A 13102-nucleotide genomic window follows, 5' to 3' on the forward strand; every position below is an offset into this window, starting at 1 on the left:
TCAATCACCTACAGTACCCAATGTCGGCATACTATATAAGAAACTCATCATGATGATTGCCAGAGAATAGTTTAAATGTAGCTTGTACCATATTTTTGTGGCATCCTTCAGAAGTGAGCGGTCCGATACCAATATTTTCGGTCAAATAACCATTCAATTAACACGGGGAGTTGGCTAGCTATGCCTTGCCCTCACTCATATTTCACAAAAGTGCGACTATTTCTGAACATCTAACCTAGCTGTAATTTTAGGTCATGTTAGCGAAATATATTTGCTAGAAGTTTGGAGAATAAGTTAAATATTGGCTGGTTATTTTTCACTCAGTGATGTTAACTAGGCAAGTGCCCATTCTTCCAACATACATCATTTGTAGAGGTCACGCGTCAATGGTGAGAGCACTGTGTATTGTGTATAGGAAAACGGACAGTAACTGCAGTATGAATGAAAATCTCAAGTAGTCATAATTGGTTCGATAACGGATTTCTCGGTCGAATCTTCAAAGGTGGTGAGGATTCGTATCAAGTCGTACAGCAAAAACTTCTTTTTGAATGCCCTAGATTTTTTTCATGTCTGTTACGCCAAAGGGGTTTGACAAAGGGATTTCCCTTTTACAAAAGGGATTTGTTTGGACGCTTCGCCTAAACAGAAGTAAAACAAAGAAGGACACACATTACAAAACCAGGTCTCTTAAAACGAGGTGCAGTATTATTTTGAAGGTGTATGAATTTAGCTGTATGACTCTGCTGTTGTATTAGCTGTTTACTATTATTTAAAATGGTAGTCAAAATATTAAAATTTTGAAAAAAAATAGTGATCTTAAAGTTTTGGAAGGTAATAAGTTGTGTCAACTTTGTAACACAAATTAGCCTCAGAGGCGCTAAGGCTTTTACATAGTATCTTTATTGTATCTCTCTATCTAGGGGTGAAATGGGGAGCTGTTAGGAATATTGTATATTGAAGGCAGCCTAAATTTGTGAGCATGCCTTGGGCATTGTATGGCAGGTAACATGTTCAAACGACAGCGGAATAAATGTAAAGCGCTTTAATACCCCTGAAAGGCGCTGAATAAATGCCAACATTTTTTTAAATTTATTTACCTTTACTCCTCAAATAATAAAACTAGAATTTCTTCCAATTTTACTATGACCCCTATATGTTTCATCGAAGGTCATAATGGGACAAAAGTTTTAAATTTGTTCTATAATGTTGTGATATACCTCAAATTGTTCCTCTCATTGATAGGAATACAAAGGCAATTGCCATATACCATTTGGGTGCTCAGTTCATGAGTTACAGAGTAAAGTAGGTCAAATGTCAAATAGCTCATGCACAGCGGTTAAATTGTCAAAATGCATCTATTAAAATGTAACTTGTCTCAAATTATTCCTCTCTACAAACGAAATAGGAAAATAAATTGCTTGTGCAATTTATAACCTCAAGATGAGACTAGTTTCAATGAAATTGGACCATTTCTAAAATTTGACCTCTGTGTATGGAATTTTTAATTATGCTGTAACCCATGAACGAAGCACCGTAGAACAAAATGACATTTTGACCTTTTTTATTTCTAGCAATGGGATTGACAATTTGATATTATATTACAACATTGTCAAGTTTTGGACCCATTGTAAACTTCATGGCCCCTTGGAGATCAGTACCAGATACTGAAGGGGCTACCCTGGTTAAAGAAAGATTAAATACATAAATAGACCTATCGTGGGAAGCACAGGGGGCAGATGGATCCAATTCTAGTTTTATTATTTGAGGTGTAAGAATGCCAAACACATTGGCTCCACTAATGTAGCACAATAACACCCAATCACACAGCACCATGTACTGATACTATTAAAAAAGATATTATGCGATTTATATTTTGCGTAATTTCAATGTCCGCATCAACTGAAATTTTGAAAATAAAGCTTTTTTTGTGGATACTTATTCACTCTTACCAAAAGGTTCCAAGTAGAGCGGAAAAGGTTCTCAGACTGCCATGTATGTAGAACCTTTTAGTTCTACAAACGATTAAAGGCCCTTTCAGTTATTTGCTCATTCGCACAATCGTAAAAATCATAAAAATTCAGATTTTGGTGCCTTTGTCATTGCATAGATGTGCTAACATAGCCTGCTAGTGGTTCAGCCGAAAGCCGTGTATTTAAGACAAAATAAGGCATTATCCATGAAAATTGTAATTTATATACTTACAGTATATAAATTAGCTACATTTAGTTGAACGGGGGCTGTTGGTTTCTTTTTTTTTGCAAAAAAAATGGGGTTCTGCAAAGGCGAGAAGGAACCTATGCGTATAAAAAGGTCGTGTAAATGCCAGAAAAAAGAACCATTTTAGGGTTCTTATAATTCTCTATAACCCCTGTCCTGTATGTAAAACCAACAGAACAATTAGGCATACCATAAACAGAGGATGCTTAAATCACGAAATAACCAAATGTACGCTATGACCACCAACAATTTGCACTAACTGTAATATCAATGCACACAATCTTGTAAAGTAAAAATAATGTGTATTTAAAATTCTTACTTGAATGTGAAAATATTCCAAGTCATAATATACGATTTCTGTCAGTTGTTTATTTTGCCAACAGCATCATTGCTTGTACTATTTAATCACAATTGGACACAGTATGGTACTTTTACAAAGTGATAAAATAATATTAATAATGACGGTCACGAAAGTTTAATGTTTTAAGCCGAAATACTGAGATGAAAAGAAAGAAGAACACACTTACTATTTCAATCGATTAACCGCCGAGATATGTCATCGCAATTGCAATAATTAGACAAAAATAACTGTTTTCGTACAAAGACAACAAATTTGACTGGTTCCATTATACAAATATGTTAAAACATTAAGTTTAAAATAAAAATATTTAAAGATATCGTATATTATGGCTTTCAATTTGAGTGGTGAAAAGGAGTAGAGTATATTTTAAGAGTGTTCCAACAGTAAGTGGACCCATAAGTTTTAACTCACGAAAGATACACATATTAATCACTTTGATTATTTACTTTTAAATATTAATTGCAATATTAACCAAAACTATGTTTGTACTGGATAAAAATATAGCATTGATGATTTTTCCTTCACGAACGGAAACCAACCGTTATCTGCGATGCTCGTGTATATTATTTGAGTCTCTAATTGTCTTAGGGTGAAGTATTTAGGGCCGGATCATAGTCGTTGAGACTCATGGTAGCAAAACGATGACTAGTGAAGAAGATTCACTTTTAATCATGATCAACCCATTATATTTCCGTGTGGAGCAGTTGGATGAACTCTATCACGGAAATATTGAGCTCAATGGTTCGATCCCCACCGCTTCTGATTGTCATCACTTCTCTAATGTCAGTTCGCTGTGCTGCTTATAGTTGTGTTCTTTTCATCCTAGAAAGAAATTTTGCGTATCTCGTCTCGTCATGCACAGCATTTATTTTTAAAATTCATTAATATTCGACTAAAAATGATGCGTCCACTTACTTTTGAGATATCCTGCTCTCGAATACACATGTACAACTTTTGTTAGAAGTCGTTACTTTAGGGTTCATTTCAATATTTTCGTAAGGATTCTAAGTGTGATACAATATTTGATTTGCATACTCTGTTCTCTTTCCTCAAGTTGAAAGCAATTTTTCGTAATCATCAACAAAATTAAACGACAATTACTGAAACTACTGTAAGTAAATAGTGAACATTCGTTATATTTTAGAGAATACACTGTTACCTTTCCTTTCCAAGCGGTATCCAGTCATGAAGGTACGTACCTCATTTATCAAGAATAAAAATGGACCTTTTCATTTTTGTATGCAAATGGAAAAGATCAATAAATATCTCATCTATAGAGGTTGTTTTCGTTGTCAAATATTGAATACATATTTGGCATGGATATATTCTCCACAGTAAAATGTAAATTTTGTACATTTATTTTAGCCCTCACTAATTCAAATAATTTTGAAGCCGAAAATCAGCATAAAAGAAATACTCTTGAGTGGCCTTTATGACACGTTTATTTAGTGTTGTTGTTCGAATTTGAATTACATATTTGCAGTGAACACTAGTATGAAGTATTACATTATTCAACGTTGGCTGAAATTACTCAATAAAACGGAGGCCACAAGTTGATTTTAATTAAATAAGTTCAACAAATTATGTATGAGTGATAGAAGAGTATGCAGCTTTATTTGAACACACGAAGAAACTTTGCCAAAAACATTGAACCACAACCTCCCTGCAAACACAAAACATTTTCGACATCATTCGCAAAAGGTTAAAAAAGGTTGCCAGAAAATGTTTAAATGTCGGGTTATATAAAGTGTATAGGGTATAGCGTTTTCATAACATTCAAAAACGTGCTGTGATAACTTACTACAAATATTCTAGCATAATGTAATTTAAGTGTTGACAAAGTATTTGGCAAAATTGTTTGCAAAAATTATTTTACAACATTTGGAAAACATTTTAAAAATATTTTTGTAATGTGTTATCATACATAACCCGACATTTAATGTTATGAAAAAATGTTGACCAAAACCAAAAATCCAAAATATAACCTGTAAAAAACGTTTTAAAACGTTTTGTGTTTGCTGGGCTAGCGATAATGCGGTAGTAAATGTAAATGCGATTTATTATGCGAAAAAAATAGCACATAAGATAATTTCTAAAGAATCTCATTCATTGTTATTATTAAAAGTCTAGTATTACAGCCAAAAAGACCGACATCTCATAATTAGATAAATAAATAATACATAATTAAAGATTTTTATCACATTAAGCTGATGTTTAAGGTATTGATGATGGTCAAATATATTACCTGAAGTTGTTTCTCAACACAGGTTGGTACTAGTAGACAAGAATTAATTATCAAGTACAGATTATACAAAATCGTCTGCTAAATGTAAATTTTTTACATTTGTACAATATTATAGTAGACTGGATAATATGTGTTTCTGTAAAGAAGATGAGGCATTTTTAGTAGAAGTTGGGAACCACTTTTGACCCAATGAGGTCATTGTCATTTTGAAATGACATAATTATGACCATTTAAAAATGGCCATAATTATGACCAAACTATAGCATGTAAATTGGCAAATTTGAAATCAGTACATTGACAGTAACATCAGTGGTTTCCAATTTCTAGCTTAATGCTGGTTAACGAAATTAACAGCCCCACTCCAATGTTCTCCTTCAAAGCAGTGGCGTATCCAGGGGGTCGGTGGGGGGATGCCACCATATAATTTTTCAGGGATAAAATGGACGGCAAAGAGTAAAGTATCATTAAAATGACTAAAATGGGACAAAAATGACAGATGGGGAAGAAAATTTGGCTTTGCTCCTCGAAAGCAAGATTCTGACTACGTCCCTGCATTAGTAGTATGCTCAGAAGTTTTTTGAAGCCCAGTTAATATTTTAGAAAAATGCCATTAGGTTAAAAGTTAAGAGGTTATCAACATCTTGTCCTCCCACAACTGTAAAATCACTGGCGTGACACCGTTAATAATTAATCAGTAGCTATTTTTGTGAGCCAAGTAAAAATACAGATGCGCAAAGTCATCATTCCTCTAATTTCAGCCCTTCCTTTTTAAACGTCTAACGAGAGGTATGTCCTGCCTGAAGATGTCAACCTGTGCAATTCCACTTGATGATTCAAATCAATCACATGAATGCTGAACAACTCTGCAAGACGTTCCGTCACAAGCCAGTGCTTTTACTATTGTGGGAGGACAAGATGTTTCATCTTTCAACTGTTTACATAACTAAATAGACAAATAAATGAACAAATAAATAAATAAATAAATGAATAAATAAGCAAATAAACAAATTAATATTGTCAGAACAGATTATACAAAAGTGTCTGTAAAATGTGAATTGTTTACATTTGTACAATATTATAATAGACAGGATGATATGTGCTACTATAAAGAAGTTGATGCATTTTAGTAGAAGCTGGGAGCCACTTTTGACCCAATGAGGTCATTGTCATTTTTAAATGACATAATTAAGACCATTTAAAAATGGCCATAATTATGACCAAACTATAGCATGTAAATTGTCAAATTTGAAATCAGTACCTCGACAGTAACATCAGTGGTTTCCAATTTCGAGCTTAATCCTGGTTAACTAAATTAACAGCCTCACTCCCACTTTTCTCATCAAAGCATTGACGTGTCCAAGGGGTCGAGGGGGATGCCACCACATAATTTTTTAGGGATGAAATGGGGACGGCAAAGAGTTATGTATCATTAAAATGATTACAGTAAATGGGACAAAAATTGACGGATGGGGAAGAAAATTTGGCTTTGCCACTCGAAAGCAAGATGCTGGCTACGTCCCTGCATCAAAAACGCGATTTTGGCATTAGTAGAATGCTCAGAAGTTTTTTGAAGCCCCCGTTAATATTTTAGATCAGAGATATGTTTAGCTTTAATATAATTATTATATGGTATGCGCCGCTGAGATGTCTTATTTTGCCTCTAATTTCCAAACGGTTAACTAAAAACTTTCTGGATTTAGTCACACAGTGCGAACCAAAATAAAGAAAACAGTTTGAAAAATGCCATTAGGTTAAAAGGTTATTTGGTCAAAATGCTCTCTCTAGTTGATAGCTGCATCAACATCCTGTCCTCCCACAACTGTAAAATCACTGGCGTGAGACCATTAATAATGACTTAGTTGCTATTTTGTGAGCCGAGTAAAAATACAGATGCCCAAAGTCAATTAAAATCATTAAAATGTTTCACCACTTTCTTTACTGTAATTGACAGTCCTAGTCTTTACTGTAATTGACAGTCCTACTCCTACATGGCCATCATTCCTCTAATTTCCGCTCTCTTTTTTAAACGTCTAGTGAGAGGTCTGTTCTGCCTGAAGATGTCAACCTGTGCAAATCCACTTGATGATTCAAAGCAATCACACGATTGCTAAACAAATCTGCAAGACGTTCCGTCACAAGCCAGTGACTGTTGTGGGAGGATAAGATGTTGAATCATCTTTCATCTGTTTACTTAACTAAATAGATAAATAAATGAACAAATAAATGAATAAATAAATAAATAAGCAAATAAACAAATTAATATTGTCAATGGCTCGGTTCAAGTCTTTCGTTTTCGATAACATTAACAGTTTTTTACGGATTTTGTAACTCCAGACTGTAAGTTCTAAACTTGATGGACTTGCTGAACAGGGACCTATTAAGTTCCTGAAAACGTGACACGTCAAATAACATATTTGTGACCCCTTCCCACAAAACTCGATTCATATAAAATTGTACTGTTTGTAAAATATTTAAGTTTTAAAAAAGGCATCAAATTTATTTGTTTTTGTACCATGTACATGTGTCAAGTTTCTTTTCGATATTTAGTATTAAATGCAATAATGAGATAAACATAATTTAATTTTCCGAAATACACAGCACTATAGTGCTAGGGATTTAACAACAATCAATATTTATTTCGTAAAAAAATCCTCTTAAATTGACATATTTTTACAGTGTGCATCTTTTAGAGGCATTTATTTTAAATGATATCTGATTAACATGTTTCTATTGTTGACTCTGATATGCATGCCCTTAAGGACTCGGATAGCGATGTTTTTACGTATATTTTGTTGGACCTAAGAGCACACCAGACATATTTTCAATAGGAGGAATGTCCTTCTGATATCAAATAATTTTGAATTTTTGAAATTCGCGATATAATACACATTTTATGGCAAATGATTAAAAATTGATATTTTTGAAATTGAACACTCCTCGAAGTAAATTGTATAAATGATATGTACTTTAAGTGTATGTAGCTGGGATGAAAAGCCGACGATCAATTGAAAATTTTGACCTTTCATATTGAAGATATAGATTTTCCCCCAAAACCTGAAAATTGTTTTGGTATGTAGTTGGGTGAAATATAAGTTGAAAATAATTAGTCAAATTCATTTTAAAAGATCGTACATTATGTCTTTTCATTCATAAATGAAGGTAAATATTGTATGCAGGTCTTATCCCCCATGTTGCTGTTTTTGTCTGTGCTAATAGCGCCATCTCTCTTTCACATCTAGCGCGCTGACAACAAAATCCAATTTCTAATCCGAACAATAAACCTGTTACTACTCCCTATTCCAGAAAAATACAGCACTATTTTTTTGGATTTAAAAAATTCTGCCAAATGAAACACAGCTTAATCCTAATTATTCATTAAGTTCTAACTGGCAATAAAAGTTAAATTTCACTATTGGACCGAATTTATGAATTAAGGATCAAAAACATGCATTTTTAGGGTGTTTTTCGCATGCTGTGACAATCAAGTATAAAGATTTGTACGAGGTCTAATTTCAATTTATGCATTCTAATTTTTGGAAAATACATGTTTCATTATTAATATTAAACTATAATCTAGTCAACTGGACTTACTATTTTTGAGTGGGAAATTTTCACGTCCAATCCTGAACGCATCATCAGCCCTACTGATGATGCGTTCAGGATTGGACGTGAAAATTTCCCACTCAAAAATAGTAAGTCCAGTTGACTAGATTATAGTTTAATATTAATACTGTTTACTACCTGGATGAATGATAATCTTCACAAACGTACATGTTTCATTCTTATAACCAATCATTTAATTCAAGTTACACAAAAAGTGAAAATTTGAGCAAAATTTCCACATATACTCAATATTTTGGATGCTTAGACTTGTATTAAGTTTTTGTGACTCGATTGTCATGCTAGAAATACATGTTTTTGGCTCTTTTTTCAAGAAATTGATAAAAATAGTACACTTTTTCTTTTATCTTCAGTTATTAAATTAATGATTAGGATTGAACTATGTTTCATTTCTCAGAACTTGATAATATTTTTTTAATCCCAAAAAATTAGTGCTATATTTTTCTGGAATAGTGAGTAGTATGTTTAAAACAAATTTATTTGGGGTCACTACACAAGTTGAATAAACTCATATGGCAACAATGTTCACTGTGTAATGCACACATTGTAATCGATATGTTAACAATAGGAAAGTCGTACCCACAGACGGTGATAACTGTTAATGAATCACCGTACCAGTTCTAAATTTTATACTGTAACTTGGACTTATTTTGATAAAGAGGGGAGACAGATGTCGCCTTGACACCGTTTACCCTCCCCCGAAAACCTTAAATAGCGAAACAATAAAACAGTAGGCATTGTTTAGATTTTTTTTTATTCGCAAAATAATTTTATGACAAATTTACATTTGTTTAATTTGTTCATAACAAAGTAAAATTTACAATACATATATATAATGATATGTACTTAAAGCGTATGTAGCTGGGAGGAAAAGTCGCCCATTTTGAAAATTAAGCTTTCGTGTTTTTTTCCCAAGAGACCTCCAATTTTAAGGTGATTTTGGGAAAAAATGTATATCTTCAATATAAATATGATGGATTTCATATGATGGATGGCTTTCCCTTCCAGCTACATACACTTTAAGTACATTATTATTATATATATTTGTAAATTTTACTTCGAGGACTGTTAAATATCAAAAATATAATAAACTTTGTATTATATGGCGAATTAAAAAAAATCAAAACTTTTTTCACAATGATCTTCCACCTATTCAGAATACAATTTGGTGTGTCTGGTATGCTCTCAGGTCCCACAAAAATACTGTGCAAAGGTGGGTGACCGTGATCATCCGTCCTGAAAAGTGGGAGGGGAGGGGGCGGAAGGTGGTGTATTATCCGTGTCCGAGATGTGCTCTCACATGAGTTGAAATGACGCAGGAATACTGAGAGGTATACTGAGTATATTGACATCTACAAAGGTATAATGATATAATAATAGTGTAGAAGCAATGCAAATATTATATTATTGGTAACTGGCAGCTTTAAACCTAAATTTCAGATTGGGTTAAAAAGGTGACATGCTGATTTGTCCAAATGTTTGTGGTTGTAATATGTTAGTAAATGCCATCATGTCGTCCGAATACTTGAACTTTCATGTTTTCAATGACTTAACACGTACACTGCCCACGATGCTTGAAAGTAAAGTAAGTATAGGTAGGATGGAGTGTTTTTTTACCTGGTGTGGCATGTTGGATCCGAACAAAGCGAGGGTGCTCATGTGCAAATATGTATTTATGTACTTGAAACCAAAACAATTATTGCGCTACTCCCAAACTTACTTTGCAGCTATAACATTATATTTGAGAGCAATAAAGTTTATGAAGATCACTACTACTACTACTGCTACTGCTACTACTACTACTACTACTACTACTACTACTACTACTACTACTACTACTACTATTACTACTACTACTGCTACTGCTACTGCTACTGCTACTACTCAGTGATTGCTACTACTACTACTACTACTACTACTACTACTACTACTACTACTACTACTACTACTACTGTTCTACTACTACTATTAATACTACTACTACTATTATTATTATCATTATTATGATTATTTTGTTTCTCCTCCTTCTTCTTCTTCTTCTTCTTCTTCTTCTTCTTCTTCTTCTTCTTCTTATTATTATTATTCTTATTCTTATTCTTATTCTTATTCTTCTTATTCTTAGTCTTAGTCTTAGTCTTATTATTCTTATTCTTATTCTTATTCTTATTATCATTATTATTATTATTATTATTATTATTATTATTATTATTATTATTATTATTATTATTATTATTATTTATTTATTTATTTGTTTATAGATTTATTTATTTATAATTATGATAATATATGGATTTTTTTTTAAATTTCTAAACCAAATCTTCAGTTAAACAATAAAACAACCATTTATTTCTTTTTATTCTTCATGCTTATGCTTTGGCTATGAACTTGTTCAACTCATTCGTGCATTCACAGTAGCTGAATACAAAGTATTAACAAATTCAGTCAACTTTATTATTAATAATATGTCACTCATGGTTAAAGAACATGTACATGTTTTGTTGTACTGGTGATATCAAATGGTAGGTTCAAGGTAAAACTGGTTCAAGTTTTATATACAGCAAAGCGTTAGCTTTTTTGAGAACAGGTTCCTGTCATTTTTACACACACAATAAAAGTTTACTGTAAATATTTAGATTGTATTCATCTGTCTTGTATTATTTTGTGGATGAATGACTGAATTCAAACCATAAACAATAAGTATTCTACAAAGTCTGTGCTTAAATACTGAAAAACAGTGGAAAACATTTTCTGAATTATTTAAAAATATATGCTTTATTTTGTATGTCTCTTTGTACAAACATGTTACAAGCAAACTTTTGGAACCAGCGAACATTAGGACCAAAAGGTTCTGATTTATGAAATATGAAATCAATAAAAAATGTCTGCACTGAATGATTCCGTTTTCTTTCATTGGTACAGACATTAAAGGAAAATGTATGACTATTAAACGTATCTTATGTTTATAATGACCATGATACGGGATTATCATTAACACAATTCAAATTAATCCAATGTTTACAATAATGTAGTGTTTAATACAAAACACATTCCAATTATTCTATATAGTTATTAACATTAAGGTATCCTGATAAAATCCTTTTATAAAAAAAATAATTATTTTTGAAAAAGTATTTCGCAATTAATAAAAAGAAGTATTGATCGATGAAAATAGAAATAAATACACGTGATGGCATACATAACTCCCAAGGAAACCAGGTGGGTTCCGTAATTTCTTTTAACACCAGGATTGTGTCTTACATATAGTGGAACCAATGATTTAATGATTTTGGCATCATTACACCTCAAATGATCAAACTATAATTGTTTCCATTTTTTCTATGCCCCTATGCTTTCCACGAGGGGCTTAAGGTCATAAGGGGGGGGCCAACATGTAAAATTGGTTCCACCATGGTGTTAAATGCTGCCAGCCAGTAAGGCTTGTTAAGTTTGCAAAACGCTCACTCATGTGTGTAACATGCATAATGCATACTATTGTTGTACCCTTTTACTAACCTTTTACTACCATTTGCGTTTGAAAATTACAGCAAGTTATAATAATTTAAAGTGCATGGCACTCATAGACACGGTCAAAAATTATGTGAATGCAATGAAATGTAATTTTATGCAACGAAATGCATCTTTATAATTTGAAGGCAATAATATTGCATTGTTCATTATAATATATAATAATGTGTTACAGTTAATTAAATACAAGTATAATTACAATTTTATACAATATATTAGACACACACTACGCTCTTGTGTATTTGATCATGATAAACGAAATAACGAACAACAATACATGGTGTCCCTGAAAGAATTTTTATGCGCAAGCCATAAATAAATGATGTGCTTGAGGAATAAATCAGCTATCAGGTACTTTTTGAATTTTGACCACTGATTACACTTTTCTTTAAATATAAGAGTTTCAAACCTTTCCACGGATTCAAATATCAATCAATGATCTGCATTAGGAGTGCCAATCACGAGACATGAGGCGTCTTTGGTATTTGACTCCGTGAACGGTTGAAAATGAAGTGTTTTCGCACAATTCTTCTTATTCTTTTCATGTGATATCTATTTTATTCCTTAACCTTGTCAACTATTAACTGTTTGGTTTGTCCAGGCGTCAAAATACAAACAAATTAATGTTTCCGACAATACAGTTACTTAGTATTTCGTGGACACCATGTATAACCAGTAACTCATCACCAGTTGCAGGGGCGGTAACAAGGAAGACATGGGGCATTTCACACCCAAAACTTGTTGTTTCACCATCAAAACAAAACAAAAACCATCAAAATGTCTAGTTCGGGTAAAGAATTCAAATTTAAGAAAAATGTCAGATTTGTGGTCCCTTTTGAATTCCAATTTGACACCATTCTCCCAGGAAGCCCTTCAACATGTATATACTAAAGTTACGTATAGTTTCTTACTCTCTAAATGTAAAAGAGTGAAAAACCACTCTGAATTTCAGAGTGAATTTAAGTTAGCTCTAAAAGAGTGGGGTTTAGCTCTAAAAGAGTGAAAACAGTACACATAATTTCACTCGCGATTTCGAGTGAGCCTCACTCGCTCAAAAGTGGCGCAAAATCTCACTCACTGTCAGCCAATCAGAAGCGCCGAAAATCGGCCGATGTTTGTTGAACTTGTGTAAC

Source organism: Amphiura filiformis, chromosome 14, assembly GCF_039555335.1.
Source record: "Amphiura filiformis chromosome 14, Afil_fr2py, whole genome shotgun sequence".
Classification (NCBI taxonomy): Eukaryota; Metazoa; Echinodermata; class Ophiuroidea; order Amphilepidida; family Amphiuridae; genus Amphiura; species Amphiura filiformis.